Source organism: Ambystoma mexicanum, chromosome 13 (genome assembly GCF_040938575.1).
Source record: "Ambystoma mexicanum isolate Mex_15411 chromosome 13, UKY_AmexF1_1, whole genome shotgun sequence".
NCBI classification, from domain to species: Eukaryota; Metazoa; Chordata; class Amphibia; order Caudata; family Ambystomatidae; genus Ambystoma; species Ambystoma mexicanum.
Window position 1 is genome coordinate 572,955,296 of NC_090938.1, and position 19,014 is coordinate 572,974,309.

A 19,014-nucleotide genomic window follows, 5' to 3' on the forward strand; every position below is an offset into this window, starting at 1 on the left:
CAAAAAGTCTCAAAATTAACTTAATTGGACTCAAAGTGATATAGTCTTAATCAAGCCTTGGGTTTGCCTTTCCCAAGTCTAAGCAACACAGTTCAAATACAAGGGAACCTTGAGACTCTGTTCTCACTTCAGCAATTGTCTCAAAGCTCAAGGGTTCCCTTACCCAAGATTTAGTTTTGTTGAGCAACACAGTTCAAAATAAAATATACTTGGGCTTCATGCCGAGTGTGGCCGTCTGGAATCAAGGGTTTCGGTAAGCTTACTGGCACCCTAGTTTCCAGACCACCAAACTACGGGTCTGCCTGCAGGGGCCATAGCGCCTTGCAGGTCTCACCCTGCTGGGTGCTTCGGCCCTGGTAGGCAAGTTGTTACAAGGCACCAGCACATTAGCAACGGTGCCGGTGCTTCCGGAGTTACCAAATCTGCCACCTGACTACCACGCTGCAGGGACTTGTAATATCCTGGTGGCAGCGGGATGTCAGGTGGCGGATCCGGTGTTTCCGGGTCAGAAACAACCCGCCGGGGGCACAAGCGAATTACCGCCGACCTCGGAAGGAGGCCCCTTGTCTCCTTAATTTTAATTTACAAAGTTCAATTATTTCTGCTTTCAAATATTTGTTTCTGTAGTTTGTAGCTTTCATACAAGTTTGTATAAATATTCCTTTTTGTTTAATTTTTATGGTTTCACTGGACATCAAGCTTAAGCATCTTTTGTTTTGCTTAATCTTTAAAGTTATATTCATTTCAAAGCTCAGCATATAGTGGTTTGCTTATTCTGTTTGTTGGCAAAGTTTTGATTCAGTTTGGTATTCAATAATGATGGGTTTTGCTTGTGGTTCATTTTCACTTCATCTGTTGTTCAATATTTTTTTGCTTTGCTTTAATTGAATTTCCTGGTGTTCGGAGACTTCGAAAACATGCTTGTTTGAGACATGCACCCACTCCAATACAAAGTATTCCTGAATAATAGAGTTCACACACTTGTGCACCGGGTTTTGCATTCATTAGAAACTCGCCAGTCACTTTAACAGCTCAGACTGCAGCGTGGATCACACAGCCTTCTGTTTTTGATGTCATGGTTTCATTCCCTGCCTCTCAGACACTCCTGTGTTGACCCTTCAACACAAGGGAACAAGCACCTCGGGCATAAGTGAAAGGACAGCCTTCCCACATGGCTCACTTCACCCCATGCAGTCTGCTCCATGGTGATATAGTCTTAATCCCAGATCCCATGCCATGCATCCATGAATCGTCTCTCTCTGCAGTTCCCAGGGTCTCGGCATCCGGCTGCAGTAAGGTTCCCTGCTGCATACACTGGCCTCTTTGCTGCTTCTCCTATTGCTCTCTTACCTGCTGGGCTGGTCTCCTTGTATACACCTACAGCCCCTTGTCATGCTGCAGGTGTGAATGTTCAATTAGTCCTAGCTGACCACAATCAAAGGGGCATTCCTGACCTACACAGCTCATAGCAGGCATTTATTTCCTTGTCTCAGTACCAGAGTGGCTCAAGAGCATAGTCTTCATTGCTCTTAAGTGCCTCTTTTTCGTCCCAGTACTGTCAAGGGTAAACTGTGGAGAAATTAGGGGAACTGGCCTATAACAGGGAAGGGGAAGGATTGGGTTGGTTGTCAATCGGGAAAAGGGGATACCATGTCTCGCTCAAGGGTAATCCACTCCAATTCCCCAAGGACCCTCCACCCAGGTGATCCTCCGCCCCAGGATTGGGATCCAATAGTGGTTGCCTTTCCTTGGCCATCTGTGCAGAGGGTCCAATGGGTTTAGGAGTGAGAATACCATCAGGTTTCTCATATACCCTTCCCCAATGCGAGTTGGACCGAGATGCTACACAGGAAACCGGGAGACGAAGTACATGTTACTTTGCTCTTGGCCTTTCCGATGTTCAACTGTGAAACAATATGGCAGAAGGTCCAAGAACCACTGCATTTCCCGAGGTTTGGACTCCTTCCTCTGACTAATCCAAACTAGAGGAGAGTGGTCTGTCACTAGGCGAAACCAGCAACATAAGAGTTAATACTTTAGGTGAATTATGGCCCATTTGATTGCCAATCCCTCTAACTCAATGACTGAATCATTTTTCTCTGTGGGGAAGAGCTTTCTGCTGATGTATGTGATGGGATGTTCAAACCCGTCATAGTTCTTCACAGAACAGCTCCTAGTCCCATCAAGGAAGCATCAGTCTGAAGAATTAATTATTTGGAGAAGTCGGCCATGCCTAAAATGGGGCTCTGGCATAGGGCCTATTTCAAGGTCATATATCAGATTTCTTCCTCTTCTTCCCACCTGATCTTTTGGGGCTCAGCATTTTTCAACTTGTTTATCAGTCTGGAGTTTTTGCTAGAAGAATTTGGAATAAATCTGGGATAATACCTGATTAGTCCAAAAAGGCCCTGAGATCTTTCTTTGTTTTTGGAGGAGGTGTACACAGAAAGGCCCTCACCTTCTCCTGTTGTCATTGGACAGTGCCGTTTACCACAAAAAACCCTAGATACTTTACTGCTGATTGGGCCAGCTTGCACATTCTTAGATTAGTGCTTAATCGTGCTTTTCTTAATACTCTCATCATGGTATAAAGGTAGTGCAAATGTTCTTCCCATGTCCTGCTGTGTATTACAATGTCATCTATATAGGCTATGCAAAATTCAGAGTACAGTTGTAAAATTGTATCCATGAGTCTCTGAAGTGTTGCAGGAGCACCATGTAGACCAAAGGGTAGGACTTTGAATTGAAACAACCTTAGAGGAGTGCTGAAGGCAGTTTTTTCTTGATCAGGCTGATGCAATGGAACTTGCCAATATTCCTTCGTGAGATCGAGTGTTGACAGATATACAGCATTTCCCAGCCGATCTATCAGATTATCGATTTAGGGCATTGGGTAAGCGTCAAAGGCAGAGATGGCATTCAATTTATGAAAATCTATACAGAATCAACAACTTCAGTCGAGTTTGGCCACCAAAACAATGGCAGAGTACCAAGGGCTATTAGGGGGTTCAATGTTGTTAGCCTCTAGCATGGTTTTGACTTCCTGAATTATGGTTTCTTTTCTAGCCTCAAGTAACCAATATGGTTTTAGTTGTACAGCTTTACCTATGGGAGTGTGGCTATGATGATAAATAGCCTTCACTCTCCCAGGTTCTTCCTGAAACACATCAGTACACAGCCTTGTAAACTCAGATGGATCTTGTTTCTGATTATTATTGAGGTCAGATGAAATTAGGGCCTTACTTTCCATGTCTTCAGGCAAGAGACAAAATAATATTATGGCCGGAGACTCTGAGATTTTGTTTCCACTCCTTTGGTAAATTAACATGATAGATTTGTGTTTTAAGGCGGCAGTCAACTTGTAAGATACTATAATTACATGGACCTGTTTCCTCTATTATTTTGTACGGTCTATACCACTTGGACACAAGTTTATTTTCTGAAGTAGGCATCAGGACAAGTACTTTCTGACCTATCAAAAAGGATCTGAGGGAAACCTTTTCATTGTAAGAGGTCTTTTGTTGCTCTTGTGGCATAACCATGTGAGCCTGTACCAAAGACCTTACAACCATCATGTGTTTTTTCAACCTGGTCACAGTCTGGGAGAGGTGACTGGAGCTGCCTCTCTCTCCTCCGAAGGTTCCCTCAACGTATCCAGGACATCCTGTCATTCTTGTCCATAAAGGAGTTCAAACAGGGAATATACTGTTGAGGCCTAAGGGGTTTTCCAAACTACAAACAAGGCCCAGGGTATCATTTGATCCCAATTTTGCTCATCTTGCTAAACTAACTTCCTCAGTATGGTCTTAAGAGTCTTGTTACATCTTTCCACTAGTCCATCTGTCTGGGATGATACACTGATGTTCTAAGGGTAGCAATGTGCAATAGTTCTTTAACTTCCCCATTAGTTTGCTCTTGAAAGTTGAACCCTGATTCATCAATATCTCCTTCGGTCTCCCTACGTGGGAGAAAAAAGGTAGCAGGTGCTTCATCATCTCCTGTGTAGTGTTGGCTCTCAGGGGGAAGGCCTGTGGATAACGTGTGGCATAATCTACAATAACTAGAATGCATTTATTCCCCAGTTCACAGGTTTCCAGGGGCCCTACAATATCCATACTAATCCTGGAAAATGGAACCTCAATTATTGGTAACAAATTAAAAGGGGCTGTGGTAGTATATTGGTGCTAGTTTACTGGCAGACTGCACAGGCTTCAATTAAGGTTTTAATGTCTGTTTAAATTCTGGGCTAATTGAACTTGTTCGCAATATGTGCTTGAGTCTTGGACTGCCTCAGATGACCTTCCATTAGATGTGAATGGGCTATTAAATTTTAGCGCCCCCCAACTTGTATTGCTTGAGCCGCATCCCACTCCTGACACCACTTGTGAAGGTATCATTAAGCAAGACACAGACAACAGATTTAGAATTAAAAATAAAACACTTTATTAACTTAAAGGTCAGGATGGAGAAAGGCCCAACTTGCCCTATGCTAAATTGAGATTTCCCTACCTAAATGAAACTAAGAATAGTCTGAGTCAAAGAGTTCAACTTTGGAATCTGCCTGTGTCCAAAATCTATACTTGCCCTCAAAACTAAATCTGTACAGTGTGTAGGGATGGCAGCAACCAAAAGAAAACAGTGTTTAGCATAAAGTTCTGATCTTCTTCCAGCTTCTTTTTAGCTCCCTTCCACAAGTGTAAAACAGTTAAACAGAAAGTCTCAAAATTACCCTCCTTGGACTCAGGGTCATAAAGTCTTAATCAAGATTCAGAGTTCCCTTCTCCAAGTCTAAGCAACACAGTTCAAATACAAGGGAACCTTGAGACTCAGTTCTCACTTCAAAAAATGTGTCAAAGCTCAAGGGTGCCCTTCCCAAAGATTTCGTTTTGTTGAGCAACACAGTTCAAAGGAAAACATCCTTATCTTTATCTCTAATTTTAATTTCCAAAGTTCAATTATTTCTGCTTTGAAATATTTGCTTCTGTAGCTTTCACACAAGTTTGTATCAATATTGTTTCTGTTGTTTCATTTTTAAAGTTTCACTGTAAATCAAGCATGTTTTGCTTATTCTTTAAAGTGATATTAATTTCAAAACTCAGCATATAGTGGTTTGTTTATTTTTGAGGTTTGTTCCATGTTTGGATTCAAAATACCTTTCATTTTGTAATTCTGTTTATTATTATTTTCAGCAAAACACAACATACTGGCAACATACTCCGAACCACCTCCCATCCCACAAACCCCCCCCGCCCATCCCCCATTATTTGGCAATATAGTACAATTAAGCATGAAACAGTATACAGCACAGCATACGACTTCCATTGATATGAGCAAAGAGTGACAAACTACAGATTGCAGTACACCCGTTGCTGGGTCACTAGAAGAGAAAGGGTCATGGTTCTGTCATCGTGGATACATAGCTTCGAAAGGGAGACCAGTAGTCCAATGGCTTACTGCGTATTGGGAGGGAAGTAGCATATTGAGTTTCCATATATTCTCGTATATAGTCATATAGTCAAATAGGCATCTATTCTTGGAGTGTTGGAGCTCTGGTTTTACCCCAGGGCTTGGCTATTAAAGTCCTAGCGGTGACCGACCAAATTCCTGCAACTCTTTTTTCTGCTCTTAAGCCTGTGTCTATCAGGGTGAGCAACCAGAACTCTGGGGAATCCTGCTGTCTAGTCCCAAGCATAGATGACAGTGCAGCCTCCACCGAGGTCCAAAGCGGTTTCACCTCTGGACAGGACCAGGCAACATGAAACAAATAGGACTGTTCTAGAGCACACCATGTGAATGGCCTTTCTGGGTAAAATGTATGTAGTCTTAGCAGAGAATAGTACAACTGATGTAGCGATTTATAGTGTATTAGCCGTAAATGATTGTTCAAAGAAAGAGATTTTGTTTGTCTGTCGGCAAACCAGTGTCCACTGAGTAGAGGTAAAGGTTTTGCCCAGTGCTTCCTCCCATCTGATGTGTGTCTTATCAGTATGAGGGAACCTTTGCACCCTGATGCCTTTATATATGTTAGAAACTAGTGATCTAGAAGGTGTCGATGAGGCAATGCTTTGCAGTACTGGAGAGATCACAGGGTCTCATGGGTAGTCTGGCCATATTGACTTAAGGACATCATGCAGCCTGTAATATAAGAACATTGTGACCGTATTTGATTTGCCTTTAGCTTGCAGGGCCTCCCAGGTTATTAAACTCCCATCAACCACGAGGTCCCCTAATGAGCATATCCCAATTTTTTAAACACAGTCTGAAATAATGTATCATGTGTGAGCGGTAGACCCCTAACTTTATAAATAGCGAATGTAGGAGAATAGGAAGCAGCCAGCCTACAAGTGACTGCTGACGGTTGGATTTCTGCCCAGTCCCATGTAGGGGGCGCCTTCCAGAGGAGATCTCTCAGATCGTTTGGGGGCATAATCATCTTTTCCAGTGAAATATGTGGAAGATCAGATGGAGGGAACCACCATCAAATAGAGTACTATAATTGAGCAACTAGGAAAAATAGGTATAGATCCGGGTATTCCAATCCCCCAGTTCGTAGGGCATTGTCGAGACCCCATAGGACACCCTTGCCTGGTAGCCAGCCCACACAAGACAGATCATCAGTTTTCTAAGTCTAGGTCAGAAACTCACAGGAGGCCAAATTAGAGAACGTTATTGAAAATGTGCAAAAATTGCGGGAACAATATCATTTTAGCTAGAGACATCCGAGCTGCCTGTGAAATGAGTAGCCGCATATAGGTCTCAACCCTATGTTCCAGTTGCATTAACACCTTTAAATAATTATCTTCGAACAGGGTTTTTGGGGAAGTGGCAATGTGAAGGCCCAGGTATCTCATGCCCGTCAGGCAGCATTTGAAGTCGCCCACTATATCCTCCCGCCGGGCCGCTGGGTTTAGAGGTAACACCTCCGATTTAGCCCAGTTGATCCTCAGGCCAGATATATTCCCATAACATTAAATAGCCCCGATAAACGGCTGCAGATTCACCTTCGGATTTACCTTCAGATGCTTCAGGTATAATAACATACCGTCAGCATAGAGTGACACAATCGAGGCGTGAGAGTGTACTCTGACCCCTATGCATGTGGTATTCCCTTAGGTGGCAGGTGAGAGGTACTATAGCCAGGGTGAAGAGGATAGGGGACAATGGGCACCCTTGTCTGGTGCCCCGGGTCAGTACAATGCATCTTGACGGGTGCCCATTCATGTATATCACCGCCCGGGGCGCCGTGTATATCAGCCGGACACACTGGAGATATACAAGACCCAAACCAGAGTGTTGCAAGACCTCAAATAAGAAGGGCCACTCCACAGAGTAAAAGGCCTTCTCCGTGTCCATAGTAGCAACCATGATGGGAACCTCTAGATCAACACTGTATATTTGTGTGAACAATCAATGCAGATAGTTCTGTGTGGATCTACATGGGACAAAGCCTGCCTGATCCGGGAGGATCAGTGTTGGCATGTGTTGGATGTGAAAATCTGCTAATATTTTCGCTAGAATTTTATTATCTGTATTAATTAACAAAAGCGGTCTATAAGATGAGCAATTCAAGGGGTCATTGTTGAGTTTCAAAAGTACCATCACTATAGCCAACCTAGTTAGAACCCAGTCGCAAAGGCTTCCTCAAACATATGACAAAGGTGGGGCACTATCACATCGACATATTCTTTGTATATTTCTGCTGTGAGCCAGTCTAAGCCAGGTGCCTTACCATTTGGGAGAGATAGTATTGTGGCACAGATTTCTACATCTGAGGGGGTCTCATTCAATTGTTCACCTATTGCTGGGTCCAACCATCGCAAGGGCACATTATAGAATCATGTCCGGGACTCAACTGTGACATATACAGTTGATCATAGTATTGTCTAAATATTTAGTTAATCACCAAAGGGTCTTTACTGGTGGTTTCGTCTGGACTTTCAATCTCAATAATATCTGCGGACGGAGGCTCCCGTCGAACTGCCCATGCCAAAGTGCGGCTGGGATGATCACCTTCCCCATAAGTCGCTGTCCTGATAGGGTCTCTCAAAAAATCTCCTCCCTTTACATGAGGTGATGCATCTCCTCCCAGTATTCCATAAGGGATTCACAAATTGTGCGGGAGTCGCAGATTCCCTGGTGAGTTTCAAGTTCCCTAATTTCATGTTCGCACCCCGAGATAGACCTAAGGATAGCCTTCAGTACTCCACCCTCCCTGGACATGCAACATACCCTGATAAACACCTTGAAGGTCTCCCACAGCACTTTGTTATCAGGAACAGATCCCACGTTTGTTGCAAAGAAGATTTGTATATCCTTCCTAATGTTTTCCTCGAAGAGAGCATCAGCTAGCGCAGGCGCCCAGAACCACCACTCAGGGCCTCATGGAGGCTCTGGGGGACAGATAAGAAGGACCTTTACTGGGGAGTGATCCGACAAGGACCGTGGGAGGATATGTGCATCTGAGATACCGGGAATAAGGGTTGAGGCAACCATAACGTAATCGATCCTAGAGGCGCTACCATGTACCCCAGAGTAAAATGAGTATTCCTTGGTAGAGGGGTGTAGTACCTTCTACACGACATACAGAATCGTGGTACTCTGCTGCAGGGTCCAACCATGTAATCGTGGCCTTGATTAGTGCAGTCTGTTGTGAAGTGGACATATCAAGGGACAAGGACAGAGCCATGTGGTTGGCACATTCTCGAATATATTCAGGAGAATCGGTATTGGGGGCATATATGTTTATTATTAGGAATTGAAGAGCCAGTATCTCACCCGCCAGAAACAGAAAACGGCCTGCTGTATCACAAGTTTGGTGGTGCAGTTTAAATGGTCCGTGATCGGGCTCCATGATGAGAGACATCCAGTGGTAGGCCAGGAAGGAAGGTACGGGTGCCCGCCAGGGCCAGGGGGGACATGGCCGATATAGTGGCAGGAATCTTGTGCAGGTCGGTGGCTGCGAACACCACGCTCACCACCGACATGACATGTACTGCCATCAGGGACCTCGCAGCCACTGCAGCCCAGGAATGCAAAGGATCCCTGGAGCTGTGGCCCCACCTCGGGCCTCAAGCTCAGTCTGCAGTATTTTCGGGTTCTGGTTTTCTGTCCAGGACTCACCAGATGCCTCAGCTCTGCGAATCCGTCAAACTGGAGGGAATTTGTGACCGGGAGACAGGATATATAAAGGGGATTTTTGAACCCGTGCGGAGCACTATAAGGCTGTGGCAATTCCTGTCATTGCACAACAGCGCCCCCAGATTCAAAATGTCTTAATTCTGTTTGTTGTAAAAGTTTTGATTCAGTTTGATATTCAATAGTATGGGTTTTGCGTGTGGCTCATTTTTGCTCTATCTGTTGTTCAATATTTGTTCATTTGGCTTTAATTGAATTGCCTGGTGTTCGGAGACCTTGCAAAATGTGTTTCTTGACACACACGACCACTCCTATACAAAGTATTCTGGGTAGTTCGGAAATTGACCATGAAAGGACAGCAGGCTTTCGAAAACGTGCTTGTTTGAAACAAGCAACCACTCTGATGCAAAGTATTCATGAATAATAGAGTTTACACACTTGCGTACCAAGTTTTGCACTCACTGGTCAATTTAACAGTTCTGGCTGCAGTGCAGATCAACAGCCTTCTACTTTTGATGTCAGGGTTCCAGCCTCAGCCGGTCTGGCAGTCCTGTGCTGACCCTTCAACGCCTGGTAACGAGGACCTCGGGCCCAACTTGCTACAATTATAACACTTGAAGTTTTAAAGAAAAAGAAACAGGACCCTGACATGTGCTCTCAGTGCCACCATCCTTAATCCAGCTCTGCAGGTACCATCAGAAGCCCACCCAGGAACTGTCTGAAAACCGGAGACATTTCATGCTGTCCGAGTCTCTAAGGCAGAACTCATCAGAGCAGATGCAGGCATTCAAGGAACCTCATAGTTGCACAGCTCTACCAAGGTTAATATTTGCTGTCGGGCTCTGCTGGATTTTTGGCGAGGCAGATTTTATGAGAAAAACGTTTATAGTAAACTATTGAAATCCTAGAGGTTGTGAGTATGACTTTATACGCAGTGGCCACAGCAGCAAAAAGTGGAAAGTCTTTATTTGATTTGTGTTTTACTTATGTTTAGTGTTTTAATTTCAATAAATACATGTTTTTGCTAGCTGAATTGGAAGGGACAGTTGCCATTTTGTAGACACATCATGTGTTGCTGTGTGATTTCTTCCCTTCAATATCTACTGTAACTACTGCCGCACCTGTGAATTTGTTCGAATGTGCACGTGTCTTTGTGTGTGTGCATGTGTCTGTGCACATGCAAGTGTCATAACATTACTTCACTAGCAATACCTTGATTGAATCAACGCTCGAGACATTTTTATGTATGAAACAGCCACCTTCCTGCATATGCACGCAACAACCAGTAGGCAGATTGGGCTTTAATGCCCCCCACACACAATTGTGGGTTAAACATACCACTTGTTGTAGCCTAGCACCTAACATCATTCTAGCGTTGTGAAGGATTCCAATTGGGCGTCACACACCGGACCAGGTCTCAGCCTAAGATGTAGCGCTCAATGAGAATACTTTTTCTTTATTTTCTACGAATTCGAATTGAGCCGATACCCAACCCGTCTCAAACCCCCTTTTACGAGTACCCCGGGTCACAATAGAACTATGAACCAGACCACTGGGTGGTTATACAATATTTATTTATTTTATTTTCAAAAGAAATCACACAATTTTTTATATTGGGCAGCAATCACCAATGGGGTGATAATCAAAATCCGACCTTCCCTCACAAAATAAGAGGCAAAACAGATTTTAAAACCCTCTGGAATGGCATAAAAGGACACTTGGAATTTGACAAATAATTAATTATAAGTGTGGTGAAATAATTATGTACAAATGTTTTATCACAGTATCAGGGATGTTATATCACTAGCAACTATAAGGTAAGGTATCACAAAAGGCATACAGTTCAACAGCAACTTGAAATGGAGAACATAGTGTAGTCAAAATCACACGTGCAAAGTTGCAATTTACACTTTTTGCAGTTTTAAATGTCAAAAATGTTTTCTTTTTTAAACGGGTGAAATATACAGAATCAGAATGCGGTTTTTAATCTGGGTGATGGATGCACATCACAGTGACAATATAGAAGTGAAATAGTGACTATAGCTGAATACTTGGATGAGATTTTCAAGGTGAAAGAAATTCAGTTTTGGTAAAATAAAGCAGTTAAAAAGAGAACATCGGTTTGGAAAGAAGAAGAACACGTTTTACTTAAACTAGATTATCAAGAAAATAGCGCTGCCCATGAAATAGTTTAAGCGGCTGCATTAACCCCCTTCACGCCACGTGTCTCTCTATGAGGAAATTAATTAAATTATTCAAAATATAACTAAGGATCTATTCAAGACAGAGATGAGTAGAAGACTGGCACTATACTTGCTTAGATATCAAGGACAGGATGCACAGTGAATTCGAACAGTTTTAAATAAGTTAACAGGGCATGGATAGAATTACTCACAGAGTAGGACAAAGCCAAAGTATCAAGATGGGATAGGCTATGTGATGCTATGGGATGGGGAAATATTCACAACCAACACTTGAGTTTGGGATTTGGGACAGTCAACCGGGTTCTGGACTGAAAAGGTTCTGGTCACAGCAAGGTGGCAGACTCCCCTAACAGCAAACAGCTGGGCAAGTCTGGTCACTGGATGGCAAGGATACAGAGGGCATGCAGGTAGTGGGCAAAAAGTCGGTCTGGTCACAGTGTTAAACCGTAATCATATAGTGCCTCCTTATTATGAATATTGGCCTATGCCCACTCGCGTTACACAGAAAACCGCGTTCTGTCATCTTTCGATTTTGGGTTAACTTCACCGCCATTTTAATATTCATCCGCCATTTTTATTTCAACTCATGTTCCATGTCCTAAAATGGTGGACTGTGTTTTCAACTTGCAGCAAAGCTAAATGACCTTTGAGCTCTGTTAATGTTTAGGCTGACCGATAGCAGACTGTTTGACCAATGTAAACAAACCTTGCAACTCGAATGAACTGCCATCTAAGTGTTGTTGGCGCTCACAAGCCTCATCCTTATATAAACAAAGAGACAATGGAAAACAAACTCAGACCGTGTGGTCTGGCTGAACTACATTGTAGCGATTCTTGGGAAAAGGCTTACCATGGATTAGGAAACCAATAATCTTATTGTAACTTCCGGGACATGAAAACTTGTTTTGATCCCTTGTATAATATTGTAACATCTGTCATGTGAACTAGGCACAAACTCTAGCCAGTGAACAATTACTTTAGAGAGGGGCTGGACAATATTGTAGAAATGCTATAAATATGTCTGTGTTTAGATGTCCAGTCGGTTGGTGCACACTGCAAGGTGTTGGGAGCCAGATAGCTATCTGTTTTGCTTTGACTGTACAGAAATAAAAGATACTTGTATCTTTTCAGCCCATGATTGGTGTATTTCATTTTGTGGTAATGAGCCTCAATATTTCTTTGGTCTTTCAGATGGCACCCGAATAGGGAACCTCAAGATTGATGCCACCTCATTGAAGAGAAGACGCAGCTATCGGACCAGGATCGGACAGTGAGAAAATAGGGGGCCCCTTTGTATGAGATGCGATACATCAACAGTACTGCACAATCTGATCCCTGAATGGTGACCACGCGGTCCAAGAGGGCATCTTGACGAGGGTCCACATATTGAGGCGGGCAGTTTTGCCGAAATCACCAACCACAAGGGTTCTTTGTCCTTTGTAATCCGATCGGACCTCCGTTGTCCTTTGCAATCAGGTGAGTCGTGCCCCGATTCCTAAGTATCCTGATATTTGGTTGTAGTTTTGCACTCGCGATTTCAAATGACGCCAGGTAACACCAGTGATCTGCTATGCCTGGGATATTGTCTGCCTGTTTCAGGGGATTATTCCGCAGGGACAGACAATCTTTGGAATTTGGCCGACTGGCGCCACAGGAGGGGTCGCCGGCATGTACTATGTACTGTAAGTACGACATTGGTAGTATAGTATTCAGCGATATTTGGCACAAACTAGACATGCTTCCGAATTTCAGTGGCCAGTCAATGGTAGTTTTAAAATTGCCTATATGCAGTATTTAGAGTCCATATTGTTAAAAAAAAAAGCTAGACCTGCAGCATTTGATGTCATTCAGAATTGGAAAAAAGAAGCTATGCAGCAACTTAAGAGTAAAGAGAAGTATGCACGTCGTCATATGTCAAATTCCGAAAAGGCATTATTGTATGATCAACAGAAACAGTCAGAGTCTGTTAGAAACATGCATAGGGCTTTCCAACTTGGTGTACAGAAGATATATCTGTCTAAAGACTTTCATGCCTCAGACAAATTAATTGATAAACTTTTAAATGAGCGTAGGACTGTTGCGACTGCACCACCTCCCTATGTGCCTCTTCCTTCTGCCTTACCTCTTCCCGCTGTTGCACTTCCTCCCGCTGTTATTCCTGTCCCTCCCATTGTCCCTTCGCCTCCAGTTGTTGCTCCTTTTCCTGTTGTTGCTCCCCCTTCTGCATCTCCACCGTTACCGATACTTGCTGTTTTCGTAATTCCGTCTTTACCGCCAGCGGTAGTGCCTCCACTACCTGTTGTACAGGATTTGTCGGAACTCTCTTTCCCAAGTGGTTTTGCTCCACTTGAAACAATTGAAGGGGAGAGTGCCGATTCAAAGGTAGTGACTCGTAGTACAGTTTCTAAAGTTAGAAAGAGGGAATTGTATGTATGGGCTAAAAAAATGTATAGAAGAAGGTGAAAAATCAGTTGTCTTAGCTACAATTTCTGACCAAGAAAGTATTCTCGAACAGAATATTTTTATAGAGTGGATGGGAATGTACTTGGCTGAAATATGGAATGATTTGACGGACATGGATGTCCCACAAGGGTTGAGGGATTTGAATGTCTTAACTTACTCAAGGGACACTGTGGAGAAAGCACATGAGCATGTCAAGAGGGTTTTTGAGTTTAAGAGGGAGTTAGATTGGTTACAGAATGATGAAACAGATGGTGATAGATTGGACACGCTGTATGTGCAGAAACGTTTTCTTTCTTCTTGTAAACCAACAAGTGAAGAGACAAGAATTTGCAAAAGGGATGCGCGTAGATGGATTTCAGATATTTCGATATCTCCCATGGAAGTATATGATACGTTTAGTCAGTAAACTCCAGAAATGCAAGTGTTACAGGTAATGGTAGAGTACTTGCAGGATGAGTATATGAAGAAAAAGATTTGTTGTCCTGTAGATTTGATGATTATTTACAAGAGAGCTTTTGCGCCCGATACTGCTTCAACCATTTTAGTGCTTGATCTGGCTTTATTGCTTAACAAACGTTCAGAGTTGCCTTCTTCTCAGTTGCCTAAGAGAGCGGTTCCTCCGACATTTGTTCCCAAAGTTGAGGTTCCAGCAAATGCTGCAACAGGCGCAGCAGCCACTACTATTGAAGGTCATTATGTATCACAATTTGTTCATGTCCCGTTCTCCAGACAGGAAATGAACACTATTAGGCAGTTGATTCCAGACATTAGGAAAAATCCAACAGGATTTTATAAAGAAATAGAATCTCTCTTGCATTTGTCAGTTTTCACCCTGGGTGATATAGACTTGTGGTTCCCTGTGATCCTACCTTCTGATTTATGGAAACAGATTAGAACTATAGATGATCAGGCAGGGCTGGGTGACACATGGGTTAACTTAGTACGGTTAGATGGAGAAAGGAAATCTGGTGATTGACCACCACAGGTGATACTGACACTGCTAGACAGAATAGTAATTAAATTGAAGACTCTAGTTCCAGAGAGAAGGATAGTTTGGGACAAACTCACTGCTTGTATCCAAGGGAAAACTGAAGGTGCTACCAAATGTTTTAATCGGTTCGAACAAGTATTTTAATATTTTAGTGGGCAGGATTTAAGCACTGAGTCAGGGAAAAGGTTGTTTGTGGATACATTTGTGCGTGGATTTTTGCCTGATCTCCAATCACAAATCATGACTTCCGAAAGTGCTTGGCAAGCTAAATCGCAGTCCGAAGTACTGCATATGGCTTAGTATTATGAAAATAGCATCAATAATGAAAAGGTGAGAATTGAAAAGAAAAAGGGAGACCTGAAAACCAAAGTATTATTGAAACAGATAGTTAGAGGAACCAGAGGTATGAGTACACAGTTTAGAGGCCAGTTTGCTCCACAAAGTAATGCGCAGTTGGGTCCTGTACACATGAACCAATGTGCTTATTGCAGACAAGAGGGTCATTGGCAAGCACAATGCCCGATCCTTCAGCAGAGATAGAATAACTCATATGGTGTCATGGGTAGACGATCCAGAGGCCGCCCTGGGGAAGGGAGTCCTGGTAGAAGCCAGTTCACTCCAAATCAGTCATTTTCGCAAGATAGTCAGCTAACTTGTATAGATAGCAGAATTACTTTTGATAATCCTTCAGCTGCCTATCTTTCTGAGGATCTTGACTTTGATGATATATTGTTTCGCTAGGACAGCCCAAAGCAGCGTCTGGAACCTGTATCTATTCCCGTTGATCATAAATGTCCCTAAGCTGAGATGAAGGTGGGGACTAGGAAGCATCTATTTTTGATAGATACGGGAGCACAGAAGTGTTCCATTGATCATTCATGGGTTCCAGATATTCAATTTTCAGGGCAGAATAACGTTTCTGTAGAGTTTTCTGGCACACCAGTGGTTAGTCCAGTTTCTCTGCCGGTCAGATTTCGCTAGGGCCATTTACGGAGCACTATCCATTTCTTCTAACAAAGAATTGTGGTGAGAATTTGTTGGGGTTGAATCTGTTGAAGGAATTAAATGCAGTAATTCATTGTTCTTCAATGGAGTACGTTTGACGATTTCACCCCAGCAATCTTCTGCCTCACAGTTTTTGATTGGACCTTTACTGCCTGAATTTAGTGAAGTTCCATCGTGTTTATGGGCGGTTGATGACAATGATGTCGGCATTTTGCAAATTTAACCTGTTAAAATTGTTTTGAAGCCAGGAGCTAAGTTGCCACGTATTACACAATATAACATTTCAGTTGATGGTGAGCAAGCTCTGAAGAGCATATTTTCTGATTTTGTCCATCGTGGAGTAATCGAGGGAATTGCAGCAAGTTTGTGCAATAGCCCGATTTTACTGGTTATAAGAAAGCGGATAATGCGATTCCTTTATGTTTTTTTGATTTGGGTGCTACTAATAAGATTGTTGCTCCACAATTTCCAATTGTGCCTGATGTAACCACGATATTAACAATTATCCCAGCTTCTGCTACTCATTTCAGTGTGGTGGATCTTAAGAAGGCCTTCTTTAGTATTTCCGTACACGTGGATAGTAGATATTTGTTTGCATTCACCTTAGGGGGACGCTCGTTTACATTTACCCGTGCACCACAAGGGTACACAGAAAGTCAGAGTATTTACAGTAGAGCTTTGAAGGAGCAGCTCGACACACTTGAGTTGCCTCCCACTTGTAGATTATTGCAGTATGTTGATGACCTTCTTTTAGCTGCAGACTCAGAAGTTGCTTGCAAAGAGGGCACCGTGTTGCTGCTTATTCATCTAGCAGAGCATGGGCATAAAGCTTCGTTGAAAAAGTTTCAATATTGTCGACAGGAGGTCGCCTATTTAGGCTATCTCCTGTCAAAGGAGGGAAGAAGACTGACACCTGAACGGATAAAAAGCATCGCTAGCATGTCTGTCCCAAATAAACAGAAAGAGGTCAGAGCCTTGATAGGAATGGCTTCCTACTGTAGACAGTGGATCCCTAATTTTTAACTAGTGATAAAACCAATGTTGGCATTGACAAAGAAGGGCATTTCTTTGTCATTACCGTGGAACTTGGAACACCAGAAAGCTTTTGATCTGCTCAAGACTGCACTGTGTTCAGCACCAGTTTTGGGCACACAAATTATGGTAAGGCCTTGTTCTGTAAGTACATGAATGTGATGGATATGCTTTAGCTGTGTTAACGCAGCAACATGGGGGGAAGAATAGACTGTGCGGTTATTTTTCCTCCAAGCTTGATCCTGTTGCATGTGCTTTGCCGAGATGTCTGAGAGCTGTTGCTGCTGCGTCCATAACACAAAGGTCCTCATTACACGGAAGGCGGTGAGCCATGGTGCTATTAGCGCCATGGCTCATGCCGGTAAAATACCGGCACCACCTTGGCGGAAAGGGGATTTACCGCCCCATTCCAAGGTTGGTGGGGCGGTAAATCCCCCTTCCGCCATTGCCCTTCCCCATTCCCATTTCTGCCCCATAGGGCTCTATGGGAATGGGGAAGGCGCTAATTACGGCACCGCAATTTTGCGGTGCCATAATTAGCTCCGAGGTCCCTTAGCAGGTTGGTTTTTAACGCCTGCAAAAAGCAGGCGTTGAAGCACCAACCCGCTAAGGGACCTCGTAGTAAGGCGGTAGGGATTTACAGGTACCGGTATTTTACCGGTACCGGTAAATCCCTACCGCCATCCGTGTAATGAGGCCCAAAGTGACAGTATGGTTTTAGGTCACTCTTTAACCTTGATGGTACCACAGTCCGTAGATGTCCTATTGAACAGAACGCAAATGCAACATTTTACATCAGCACGATTAACAAGATACAAGCTGATTCACTTTGCACCGCATATCAAAATGACAAGATGTTCTGCATTAAATCCGGCTGAAGTATTGCTCCTTCCACAAGAAACTGCTTGCAGTGACGAAATGTCACATGACTGCCTCTATACCACAGAGCAAGAAACCGAAGGCAGGATTGAATTAAATTGATTTAAATGACACACCATTGAAAGATCCACAAGGGGAGCTGTTTTGCGATGGCTCCTGCTTCAAACTTCCGGATGGTACATCCACTGCTGCTGATGCCATCACTACATTAAGCACTATTGTGGAAACCAAAAGAATTTTGCATAACTCTGCGCAGGCCGCAGAGATTATCGCATTGACTCGAGCTTGTGAACTTTCCGAAGGGCTTAGAGTAAATATATTTACACATAGCCGGTATGCCTTTGGGGTAGTTCACAACTTCGGTAGACTATGTGCAGAGAGAGGTTTCTTGACCTCACACAGAACTAAAATCCAACATGGTACCTTGATAGTTCGGCTACTCTCAGCACTTGGGCTTCCTACTCAACTAGCAATCATGAAGTGCGCCGCACATCAGAAAGTAACAGATGATGGGCCTCATTACAACTCAGGCGTTAAGGGTTAACGCCACCGTTAACCCTTAACGCCTGATTCCCACCTTAACGCCTGCTTTTTGCAGGCGTTAAGTTCCATGGTGCTAAGGCACCTTGGTGCTAATTACGGCACCGTAATTTACGGTGCCGTAATTAGCGCCTTCCCCACTCCCATTATGCCCTATGGGGCAAAAATGGGAATGGGGAAGGGAAAATGGGAAATGGGGATTTACCGCCCCACTCACCTTGGAATGGGGCGGTAAATCCGCCATCCACCATGGTGTAAACGGAGTTTACACCATGGTGGTAAAGTTGGTGCACTTAGCACCAAGGTTGTAATGAGGCCCGATGTGGGGAGAGGAAACGCTTTTGCTAACAGGATAGCCAAACAGACTGCAACTGATTTGTATTCAGATATGTATGTAACAAAATAAGCCACAAACACTTGTATGATAGATGAGGGAATTGATTCAATAAAAAACATTCAAGCTGGTGCCACTCCAGAAGAACTTAAGTAATGGGTTGAGGGTTTAGCAAGTTTGGATAATGTAGGGTGTTGGGTAGACAATATGAAGAAATGATGGATGCTACCCGATGCTTATGTCACCGCAATGGTTACAATGGCTCATGGTCCTCCTCATATATGTGCTAGAAAAATGTGTAAATTGCAAGAACCTGTCTGGGTCAATGTAAACATCTCAAAAACTGCTGAGCATTTGGTCCAAAACTGTATGGTATGCTTACAGCATAATGTGGGGAAGGGTATAACGACACCGAGGGGTAGTTTTGGTCC